A 12,844-nucleotide genomic window follows, 5' to 3' on the forward strand; every position below is an offset into this window, starting at 1 on the left:
TATTCCAACATCCAGTTTCTCATGCCCAGGGGTCAAGAAGGAAGTAGCCATACTCAGATTTCCAATAGAGGCCACCAGCTTCACTAGTGGTGGAGAGAAACGTGTTTCCAATATGGCGAGGCTCTCTGATTCTGACTTTTGATCCTTGAATTTTGGTTATTGTGCTGCCTTCTTCAACTCATCTGCTTCAAAAAGCAGCCTCCAGATGCTCCAACCTCACAACAGTGTCATAGATTGCAGTTCTGATGAGTTAGTTTCTGGCAGCCTTTCTTTCCCAGCATAAAGGCTGGTCACACTTCTCTTCCAAGGGCTTTGTAAGCACAAACGTATTACGTCATTTAGTGCTTTAAATAAGTATGGTAAATTCTGTTTCTGGCACGAAAACTTGATTAATAAAGTATTTACTACCAGAGCAGTTAATAGCCAACATTTTAAATGATAAGATTCTGGGGTAGTCAAAATAGAAATGATATACAGGGGCCGGGCATGGTGGCTCACGCCAGTAATCCCAGCACTTTGGGAGGCTGAGGCAGGAGGATTGCCTGAGCTCAGGAGTTCGAGGCCACCCTGGGCAACATGGTGAAACTGCATCTCTATTAAAATACAAAAAAAAAAAATTAGTCAGGTGTGGTGGTGCATACCTGTAGTCTCAGCTACTCGGGAGGCTGGGGCATGAGAATCAAAAAAAAAAAAAAAAGAAAGAAAGAAAGAAAAAAGGGATAAAGGAAGTGAAGAGAGAGAGAGATATATATATATATATATATACACACACATACTGTTGAATAGCAAGAGTCTGATGGTCTGTCATACACAATGGAAAAAGTAACTCAAATTATTGCAATTGTTCATCCGAAATGAGTCTCCTATTGAAGATAAGGATTTAGGAGATCCATTGGCTATTAGAATAGAAATGGAAACTGAGATTGGCCTACACTTAACTCTGGAGTGTTTTTTCAAAAGGATATATATGTATATATATATCCTCATTAATCAAGCATGGTTATATAGATGTAGGTTCTGTAAAAGCTCAACATTAGCTTCCTGGGCCCAAAGATGACCTGGCTAATACAACTGCTAGAGCTCAAATTGCCAAAAGATGACACCAATATGAGTCCCCAGCATGGAAGCTGAAAATATAATTTTTCTCTTCATTTGGATACTTTTGAGAGGACAGGGATAACTCTTAATAGTTATACCAGGACAACAAATATAAACTGAAACTTTTCCATGAAAAGTTTCAGTTGCATGGCACTGAAACCAACATCAATTTTAAATTGAATTAAATTGGGCCCAATATATTCTAGAGGGAAGAGCAGTTTCCTCCCCTGAAGTGGAAACTTTTTCTGGATATGGGTTTACACTCAGTGTCCACCAAGCTTCTAGCAGCACCATTGTGGACGTCCTGAAGGCTTGTTCATCACCACAGTGTTCCACACATCACCACTTCTGTCCTACAGACTTAATACTAAAAGAGATGAGGCTTTGGCCACCAAATACCATACTCTTTTATGTATTCAGACCTTACAGAACAATAAAATGGAAGATTCAAGATCACTTATGTCACCAGGTGGGAGGTGGTCCCTTCTAAGATTAGGGTTCCACCCTGCAACTTTCTCTGAAACAGTGATTAATACATTCTGTAGTTTCTCTCATACTCAGAGTATTAGAGTTCTGGATGAGAAGGGTAGAAGTGAAGTGGCATCTGCTACTATTATATTTAATGATCACCACACAAAATTTTTCTTGCCATATCCATGAACTTGGTTTACACTGGTTTAGTGATTTTAGTATCTAAGAGCAGAATGTCTCCACCGGGGGAACTGTAATGCTTCCACAGAAATAAAAATTTACCATTTGGAATTCTGATGCCCTGAACCAACTAATAAAAAAGTGGGCTGGGCGAGGTGGCTCACGCCTGTAATCCCAGCACTTTGGGAGGCCAAGACAGGTGGATCACGAGGTCAGGAGATTAAGACCATCCTGGCTAACACGGTGAAACCCTGTCTCTACCAAAAATACACACACAAAAAAGCTGGGTGTTGTGGCGGGCGCCTGTGGTCTCAGCTACTCGGGAGGCTGAGGCAAGAGAATGGTGTGAACCTGGGGAGGTGGAGCTTGCGGTGAGCCGAGATAGCGCAGTTGCACTCCAGCCTGGGCGACAGAACAAGACTTCCATCTCAAAAAAAAAAAAAAAGGGGCGGGGACTCCTCTGTTGTCTGATGCTAGGTTTATAAAATACAGGTGCATATGACTGCAACTATACAATGTGCTTAGAGAGGGATATTTAGAGATCCCATCGAGTCCTCTAGGATTCAAACTAGTACTGCCATTTTTGGTAGTAAAAGTTAATGAAAAACAAGGGTAACCCCATCAGTGAAGGCTTAGGACCCCTTAAAAATGAGAACTTAGTAGGCCGGGCACGGTGGCTCATGCCTGTATTCCCAGCACTTTAGGAGGCCGAGGCGGGCAGATCACCTGAGATTGGGAGTTGGACACCAGCCTGACCAACATGGAGAAACCCCGTCTCTACTAAAAAATACGAAATTAGCCGGGCATGGTAGCACATGCCTGTAATCCCAGTTACTCAGGAGTGGCTGAGGCAGGAGAATCGCTTGAAATAATGAGGGCTTAGTAGCCCACCAGGTAAAAAATGCTGACTGGCTAACTTTCTAGTTGGGGGCAAAGGATACATGGAATGGAGAGTGGAGGAAGAAAGTATTAACTGTGGCCACATGAAGCAAAGATAGCACTAATAGTCCCTTGGTCTTCTAGTTCTGTACGTATTTATTACTGTCAAACAAGATGCTCCTTTTCTCTCTCTTTTGCTACTATTTTACATAGAGTATATTGATGGTTTCTCTTTTTAAAATTATTTTTTAAGTGACATGATGTTAATTTGCAAATTAGAATTAACAAAAAAGTAACAAACATCCCCTAAAAAAAGACTCGAAGACTCCTAGTACTTTGGGGAGGAGGTCATGTTTTCCTTATAAAAACAAAATTTGGATTGTGTTAGGTGGAGTGATAAAGTTGATGCTATTAGTAGGTTTATTTTTCATTGTGGTAAAATAGGCATAACTTTTTTTTTTTTTTTGAGACCGAGTCTTGCTCTGTCGCCAGGCTGGGTGCAGTGGTGTGATCTTGGTTCACTGCAACCTCCGCCTCCCGGGTTCAAGCGATTATCCCGCCTCAGCCTCTCGAGCAGCTAGGACCACAGGCACATGTTACCACACCCAGCTAATTTTGTATTTTTAGTAGAGATGGGGTTTCACCATATTGACCAGGATGGTCTGGATATCTTGACCTCATGATCCGCCCACCTCAGCCTCCCAAAGTGTTGGGATTACAAGCGGGAGCTACCATGACCTGCCAGGCATAACATTTTTTAACCACTTATAAATGTGCAATTTGGTGGCACTGAACACATTCACAATGTTGTATAATCATCATTGGTATCTGTACCCAAAACAACTTCATCATCCTCAACATAAACCACGTACCCACTAAACAATAACTTCGCATTCCTCCTCCTGCTTGGCGTCTGGTTCCCTCTATTCTACTTTCTGTCTCTGTGGCGTTGCCTATTATGGGTACTTCACAGAAGTGAAATAATACAGCACTTTGCTCTTCTGTTTCTGCCTTACACCACTTAGCATAATATTTGTAAGTTCCATACATGTTGTAGCAAATAAAATTGCTTTCCATTTTATGGATGAATATTAGTCCATTATATGTGTACACCACACTGTGTTCATCTGCTGATGGACACTTGGGTTGTCCCACTGACTTTCAGCTATTGTAAATAATGCTGCTATGAACATTGTAAATATTTTTGTGAGTTATTGCTTTCAATTATGGATATATACATAGGAGTGGAAATGCTGGGTTCTATGTTTGACTTTTTAAGGAATAATTAAAGTATGCAACACAGATGCTGCACTATTTTACATAGTGCAGAAATCCGTGAAACTTCCAATTTCTCCCCATCCTTAGCAATGCCTGCTATTTTCCATTTAGTTATTCTTATCATTATTATTATCCCAGTAGGTGTGAAGTGGCATTTTATTGTGGTTTTGATTTGTAACTCCATATTGACTAGTGATGTTGAGCCTGAACCCCTGTGCTTATTTGTCATTTGTATATTCCATGTGTTAATGGATCATTTGCTTGTCTTCTACGGAGAAATGTCTATTCAAATCCTTTGCCCATTTTTTAATTGGGCTATTTGTTCTATGGTTAAGTTTTTAAATTCTTTGTGTTTTGGATATTAACCCATTCATAAATACTGATTTGCAAACATTTTCTCTCATTCCATGTATTGGCTTTTCACTTCCTTAATAGTGTCCTCCAATACACAAAGTACTTAATTTTGACAAAGTCCAATTTATCTATTTTTCTGTTGTTGTTAACAGTGCTTTTGGTGTCATATCCATGATATCATTGCCAACTCCAAAATCATGATATTCCTCTGCATTTTCATCTAAGAGTTTCATATGAAAAACTTTTATGCTTAGGTCTTTGATTCACTTTGAGTTATTATTTGCATATGTTGCATGGTAATGGTCCAGTTTCATCCTTTTGCCTGTGAATATTCAATTTTCAAAGCACCATTTCTTGAAAAAGAAGTGTCATTTTGCTATTGACAGGTCTTGTATAATCAGCTTTATTAAGGTAAAATTATATTAAAAAACCCTGCACATGTTTAATGTATGTAATTTGATACATCTGGAGATAAAACAAAAAAACACCCATGATATCATCAACACAATCAAGGCAGTAAATATATTTATCATCTCCAAAAATTTGCTTGTTTTTCTTTTATTTGTGGTAAGAATAATTAACATCCATACACCTAACAAATTTTTAAGTGCGTAATACTGTACTGTTAACCACAGTCACTATGTTGTACACAATTTATTTATCTCGCATACCAGAAAATTTATTCCCACTGAGCAATAACTTTCTATTTCCCACTCCTCCCAGTCCCTGGAATCCACCATTCTATTTCCTGCTTCTGTTAGTTTGATTATTTTAGATACCTCTTATTACTAGAATCACGCAATAGTTGAACTTCCGTGACTAGCTTAGTTCACTTAGCTAATACCCCAGATTCATCCATATTGTCACCAATTTCATTGTATGTAAATCCTACATTTTCTTTACTCACTCATCCACTGATGGTCACTTAGATTAATTCCATATCTTGGATATCATGAATAATGCTGCAATAAAAATGAGATTGCAGATAACGCTTTGACATCCTGATGTCAGTTTTTTTGATAGATGCACATAAATGGGATTTCTGGATGATATGATATTGTTTTCATTTATTTTTATATTGTTTTTAATAGCAGCTGCACAATTTTACATCTCCTTCAGCAGTACACAAGGGCTCTGATTTCTTCACAATCTCATGTGCACTTGCTATTTTTTTATTTGTTTGTCTTATAGCCAGCTTAATGAGTGTGAAATAACATCTTATTGTGGTTTTGCTTTGCATTTCTATGATAATTAGTGATGTTGAGCATCTTTTTATATACCTAATGGCCATTTGTATGTCTTATTTGAAGAAATGTCTACTAAAGGCAATTGTCCCTTTTTAAATAGGGCTATTTGTTTTGTTGTTTTTTTTTGATGGCTACTGAGTCACAAGAGTTTCTTATATATTTGGATATTAACCCCTCATCCGATAAATGGTTTGAAAATATTTTTTCTTATGTCATAGGTTGTCTTTTTACTTTGCTGAGTGTTTGCTTGGTTGTGCAGCAGCTTTTTAATTTGATGCTGTCTCACTTGTCTAGTTTTGCTTTTGCTAATAACACCAAAAACCAAATGAATCTAATGGGCATATTCGAAAGATTTTACCAAAGGGCAGCAGAATACGTATTCTCTTAAGTTCTCATGGAACGTTCTCCAACAGAGATCACATGATAGACCACAAAACAAGTTTTGACATATTTTAGAAGATTGGAATCATATCAAGTATCTTCTCTGGTCATAACAATATGAAACTAGAAATCGTAAGAGGAGGAAAATTTGAATATCCACAAATACATGAAAATTTAAAAATACATTCCTGAATAATCAATGGGTCAAACAAGAAATCAAAAGGGAAATAAAAAAGTTATCGTAATGCAAACAAAGATGAAAACACAACATACCAAAAGTTATGGGATGCAGCAAAAGTAATTATAAGAGGAAAGTTTACAGCAATAAATGTCTACATTAAAAAAGAAAATCTCAAAGAATTAGTTTAACATTATTCCTAAAGAAAGTAAATAGGGAAGAACAAGTAAAACCCCAAATTAGCTTAAGGGAGAAAATGATAAAAATAAAAACAGTAATAAAACAAACAGAGGTGAGAAAGACCATAGGGAGAAAAAAATAATAAAATTAATAGTTGACTTTTTTGAAAAAATAAAATTGAGAACTTCACAGCTAGTCTAAGAAAAAAGAAAGAAGATTCAAGTAAATCAAATCAAATAAATTATAACAGATACTCCCAAAACAAAAAGATTCATAAAGGAAAATTATAAGTAATTATATGCCCACAAATTGGATAACCCAGGGAATATGGATAATTCCTATAAAAACATAACCTGCCAGAATTGAGTCAGGAGAATTATAAAGCCTGATGAGATCAATAACGGACGCAGGAATTAAAGAAGTTATCAGAAACCTTCCAACAACAACAAAAAAGCCCAGGACCAGATGGCTTCATGCCTAAATTCTACCAAATATCCAAATAAAAATTAATACTAATATTTTAAAACGTTTTCAAAAAGTACAGCTAGAAGAAAACCTTTCAAATACATCATATGAAACCAGAATCACCTTGATCTCTAAGCCAGACAAGACCTCACAAGAAAAGACAACTACAGGCCAATTTCTCTGATGACCACTGATGCAAAAGCTCTTAATACAATATTAGCAAACCAAATCCAATAACACATCAAAAAGATTATAAATCAAGACTAAGTGGAATTTATCTCTGACATGAAAGGCTGGTTTAACATACACAAATTAATTAATGTGATACATCACATTACTTAAATGAAAGGTAAAAACCACATGATCATCTTAATTGGTGTGGAAAAAGCACTCGATAAAGTCCAGCATTCTTTCTTGATAAAAACACATAACAGTTTAGATATAAAAGGAAATTTCTTCAATATAATCAAGGACTATTTTAGTGGGAGAAAAGACATAAATTATTTAACCTGTGTGTATGGGAGGCTTCAGAATGAAGGCCCACGCCCTCAACAAGTACAGAAGCTTATGTACCATCTCAAAGACGCAGAAATAATGCAGGTTTAAACCATGGGCAAAAACAGATTATGTGGCTAAATGAGGTTTAGTGCAAGACAGAGTATGACAGGGAGAAAGGAAGACAATTCCTGGCTAGCAAAGATGGCTTTGTTATGTAGATGAAGTCTCATAAGCAGCAGTCCTCAGAGAAAATTGATGGTAAGTGTTTCTTTTCAGGCGTTTAAAGGTGTCAAACTCTCAGTCTCTCTTAGATCCAGGAAAAGCCTAGAAAGGAAAGACCTGGGTGCATTAGTGGTGATTCTCTACAGATGCACATTTCCCCCACTAAAGACAAATTTGCAAGGCCACTTCTGTCTGCTGGCTCCATTGTAGCCATTTTAAAATATGTCAAAGAAATATAAGTTGAGGTAAAATATTTTGATTTCCTTCAGTCCCTACTTTGAAACTTAAAAAAAAGTTTCATATATTAAAAGCCCACCTGATAGCTTTGGAAAGATTTGGATTAGAGGTTGTTAGATAGAGGTAGACAAAGGAGTGAAAAGACAAATTGAAATAAACATAAAAGAACAAATTTAAATATGTTGTTCTATATCTTCTAGTCAGTCCTGAGAATAGACCAGTTCAGTTAAACCACTGTCTCCCATTCCAGGAGGTGCCATTGCATGGGCTAGGCCCCTATATATGATGCAAGCGAACAGATCTTTAGTAAGAGTTTATTTCTAGAGAAACAAGTAAAACAAAGGTTAATGTGCAGAGCAGTCAGTCTATAGACTGTTTTTTCTAGTCTCTGAAGCAACTTCAGTTTGCAGTGGCAATATGACAGTTTTCTAGATAATAGTTCAAATCAGGCATTCAAATGAACTTTCTGGGGAGTCAGTACATCAACAGGCAGGCATGAAGGCTGTATATTTCTGTAGATATGTTTCTGTTATTTCTCCTGAAGTTTTTGTCTACCTGCAGTTTGCAGGGCTTTAAGGAAACCAGTTTTAATTTCTAGTGATTCCAAACCAGAAAAATGGAAGAAACATTTGAAATCATTAGTTTGGAGGCCTGTAGACAGGAAAGAATTCAGGATCCAATCTAAATTGTAGACAAATAATAAAAACTCAAAAATAATGAGCAATGCTAGAATCTAATAGCAGGTATACTATAGTTTCTTTTGAAACATAATTTTTCTATCTCCAGTCCCCCATTTTTACCAACAACAAATCATAGAGAGACTAATTGATTTGGAAAATCAATTTTAGTCTTATTATATTTGGCCTGATTATTTGCATAAAGTGTGGAAAGAATAATTGTTGGCCACATAGACTCTTTTATGTTGCTTTTGCAAGAACATTTTCATAAGGAATTGCTTTTAGTTCATGTGATGTTAGTAATCTTTAATAAATAAAATTAGTTTCAAAATTATCTTCAGTAATTTAAAATCTAAATGTTATATTAAATTAAGTAATCCTAAGTTTTTCACTGGAACTAGGGTTACTAAGAGTTAGAATAGTTGTTATTTATGTAATTAAAACTATTAGATATGAAAGAAGCAATTGTATATGCAAGGGCTATTTTTAAAAGTAAGATTTGTCTTTGGTAAAAAGTTTAGAAGAAGACGTAGAAATGTAGTTTTTATTAAAACGGAAAATAAGTTTGCCTAGTTTAGAGGTTTCTTAGGATTGTTTGAAATTGAAGGACTACAAAGAAGGATGGATATAAACTAAATAGATACAAAAAGTTGGGGAAAAGAAGGGGACAATTATAAAAGTTTATGGAAGATTTATAGAAATCTCACCAGATGGATTTGTTTGTAAAATTTCATTAAAATTAGCTTTAGTGTTAATATACTATGCAAAGGTAAAATTTGATTTTCTCTTTCAAACAAAATTTTTGTGTAGTATTAAGAGGTAGTAAAGATTTTTTGTTTATCTTTTGAGTAAACTGCAAAAAAAAAAAAAAAAAAAGAAAGGAAGAAGGAAAAGAGGAATGAGAGAGACAGATCCAGTTTGGCCTATGCTATCTTTATTTGGTCTTATTATTGGGAAACTCTCCTTGATATCAAAGGGTAAAGGTTCTATGCTTTACAAAATATTTGGATTTCCACTTTGGCTAAACAAGTGACTTATTTTACAGTGACTTGTGATTCTGTAATACTTTATAATATCAAGTGTTTTAAACCTTTGATATTTCACAAACTTTCCAAATTCTAAGTTTAGTCTTTTGACCTCAAACTAATTTTTGTATATTAGGGCCCCTGAAGTCCAAGGCAGACATATTTGACTTATTTGATATGTTAAAATCATACAGGAAGCATTGTCAAACATGAAATTGTTTTTAACATTCTTTGGGTTATATTTATATAAATGTGTTAATAATATGTGTTCCAAAATTGTATGAGATTCCTATAATTCTGATATGTCTTAGCATATGCTATCAGCAATAATAATTATTATGTTCAATTGTTGTGTGCCACAGAAATAGCCAAATTTCCTTTCTAATTTTGTCTTTGGCCTTTTTAAATTTTGTCTTGGACTTTTTCAACCACAGACAGTTTTTGTTTGCTTTGTTTCTTCTCAAAAAGCAGTTTGTGGTTAGCTACAGTCCAATTCTTGCTTCTTTGGTGGAGTTCATGGATAAGACCCTGACAGAGTCTCCTGAATGCAGGATTCTGATAACTTTAGAGTTTGTGCCATTTAACTACACAAGAAACTTCCAGGACTCTCATTGGAGAGTTGATGTGTTCATGAGGATTGCGGGTCCAATACTGGGCAGAGCAGTAGTTAATTGCATGGGACTGAACTAATAGAAAACTAAAGTAATTGTTTTGACTTTTTTGCATAATACATTACTGCTGGAGTGTGAGGTGGCTTTACAAATTCTGCCATACGCACTGCTGCTTTTAAATGTCCTAATGTTTGGCCTGGGGGCCAAAAAAGATAAAGAAATAAAACAGATGCCGTTCATGTAAATCCCATGGAAACTTCCAGAAGCTGGAGATGAAGCAATGACAGACAGGTTCTCTGTCCTAACCTCAGCAAGCAACAGCAGCCATCAGCAGTCAGAACACAAAACTCCAACATTTAGAGGACAAGGTCCTGAATTCTCACCCTGGCACTAGCAAGCTGCACCAGAAAGATGGGCCCACTTGCCTGCCAGAGGGCTGTGAGGTAGAGAATGTGTAGTCATTGCAATTGACCAAAACTAACCACAATTTCCCAGCCAAGCCTTCCTCTGGAAGCTGAAAGCATTAAAATATACTCCAGAGGTTCAATCGCTACTTCAGACAGCTACTATTCAGTATAATTGTTTTCTAGGTAGAAAGATGGATTCACAGTGTCTCCTCCTCTGCCATCTTCCCTGACGTTACTCCTTACTTGGGTTTTAAGTGCAGATAGAAAGATTCATTAGAATGCCAAATCGCCAAACTGGACTTGGGAATATGGTTGATTGGCACTTATTTCCTTGTAGCGCATCCTCTGCTATAGAATCTGAAAGCTAAATATTTTTACAACTCCTTGGCAGCTCATATTCTGGATCCACCAATTAGCTGTATTTCATTTGAGACTTAGAAGAGGAAATTGAGGCAAGTGCTATACAGGCATATGTTGTTTTACTGTGTTCCACTTTATTGTGATTCACAGATATTGTGTTTTTTACACATCAAAGGTTTATGTCAACTCAGTATCATGCATGTCTATTAGCACGGTTTTTTTAACAGCATGTGCCCAATTTGTTAGCATTTCTTAGCAATAAATCATTTTTTAAATTAAGGTCTATACATTGTCTTTCTAGGAATAATGTTGTTGCACACAATACACTACAGTATAGCACAAGCATAACTTAATATGCACTGTGAAAACAAAACATTCAAATGATTCACTTTATTGTGGTGGTCTGAAACCAACCCCACAATATCTTCAAGGAATGCCTGTGTTGTATCTGTTCTTAACATCTTTGGTTATCAACAAGGTTATGTCATAGTGTTTTCCTGTGGTGTTGTATCTAGTTTCCTGGGTAGCAAATTTGGAGTCTCAGGGTCCTGTCACCTGCAGCTATGTTGGTGTTGGTAGCTATGACAGCTTCTTGGATCACAGGTTGTGCAGTGGATTTGCATTGTGTAGGTCTTGAGAACCCCTACTCCAGGCTATAGAAGTGTCAGTTGTCTGAGATTCTGACAGTCTCCCAAGAGGTCCTGGGTAAAGTTCCCTCTTTCAGTCCTTCTGGAGATCTTAAAAAGCACCTTTTTCTCTGATTAAATACCCTTCAGATAACATGCTCCCATGGGATCTGTGTTCTGCAATGATTCTGATTGTCACTTGTGTGATAAATGAAACAATTAGGTTGCATTACAACTTGTAAGAACAGCACAGAGGAAGAAGTGATGGAGTCCAATGAAACTTCTTCATCCTAAGTAAAGTATTAATCAAATTTTATGTGGATCAGATAAAATACCAATATTGAGCTCCACTTCCAGATATTTTGTCTCCATATGGTGATTTGAGCTCATGTATTTCCCTTTTTACCCAGCTTGATTAGAAACTCTGAGAACTGCACATTGTATGTAGGAAAATTGATCCCATAACCTGTTTTTAGAAGAATATATTCTAACTTCATAGGAATAGAAAAAATGAGTTACTTGAACTCATATTGCTCTTCCCTAAATGTTAAGTAATTATTCCATTTTATTGATAATTTATCTATGGCATTCCAGGAAGCATAGCACTATATGTCTCTGAAAATTTCATCTATTACATCCTTAGAATAGTACCTGGTATTCTAATGTCATTGACCAATAATGTTAATTAATGTTGTTACTATCACTATACATAGTTCACCTAATTTGATATTACAAAGCCCATGATTTCTGCCCAATGGGCATGGTGTAGAAATTATGTATTTTAAGTTGTCGTGTGTTACTCTGGTAACCTAATCAAGTTGAATGGTTGACTATAGTTTTATGAATTTACCGTCTGCTGTTATTTGATCCAGGTTATGTTTCATTCTATCCCCAATGTCCTCTCCAAATTTTTCTGTGTTGAATTAAAAATGACTTTGATCCTAGGATTCATTGATCATTTCCATTATACAGAGACTGTGTGTTTACAGTAGCGTTTGAACCAAATAATATTTTGGGGGGATAGATTCTTTTATATTTCCTTTTTCTTCTGCACTTGATCCTCACAGAAATTCTGTAATATAGATCAGTTATTTATTGTTATCTCTATTTTAGCAATGAAGATGATAAAGTGTATACCGATGAAGCAATTTGTAGAATGTCATACAATTGAATATGAAAGAGCCAGACCATGGCCCACACCTCCTGTGTCTTGGTCTAGTACTTTCTGATATAACCACATGGCTCCCCGGGAGTCCCTGGCTTGCTAACTGTCCTGGACTCCCCCATGCCCAAAGAGACTGGTAGGATGTGTAGGTTTGAATCCACCATGCCACTGATCAATGCCTTTCCTGCTGGCACTGAAAGGCAACGAGCTGCTATGTGCCAGTGTGCCAAGTTCCAGGGTAGGGTGTGGGGAGAAAGAAGAGAACACAAAAGCAGAAAATAATAGAACAAATGTGGTATAACTTG

This window comes from Pongo pygmaeus, chromosome 7, assembly GCF_028885625.2.
Source record: "Pongo pygmaeus isolate AG05252 chromosome 7, NHGRI_mPonPyg2-v2.0_pri, whole genome shotgun sequence".
NCBI classification, from domain to species: domain Eukaryota; kingdom Metazoa; phylum Chordata; class Mammalia; order Primates; family Hominidae; genus Pongo; species Pongo pygmaeus.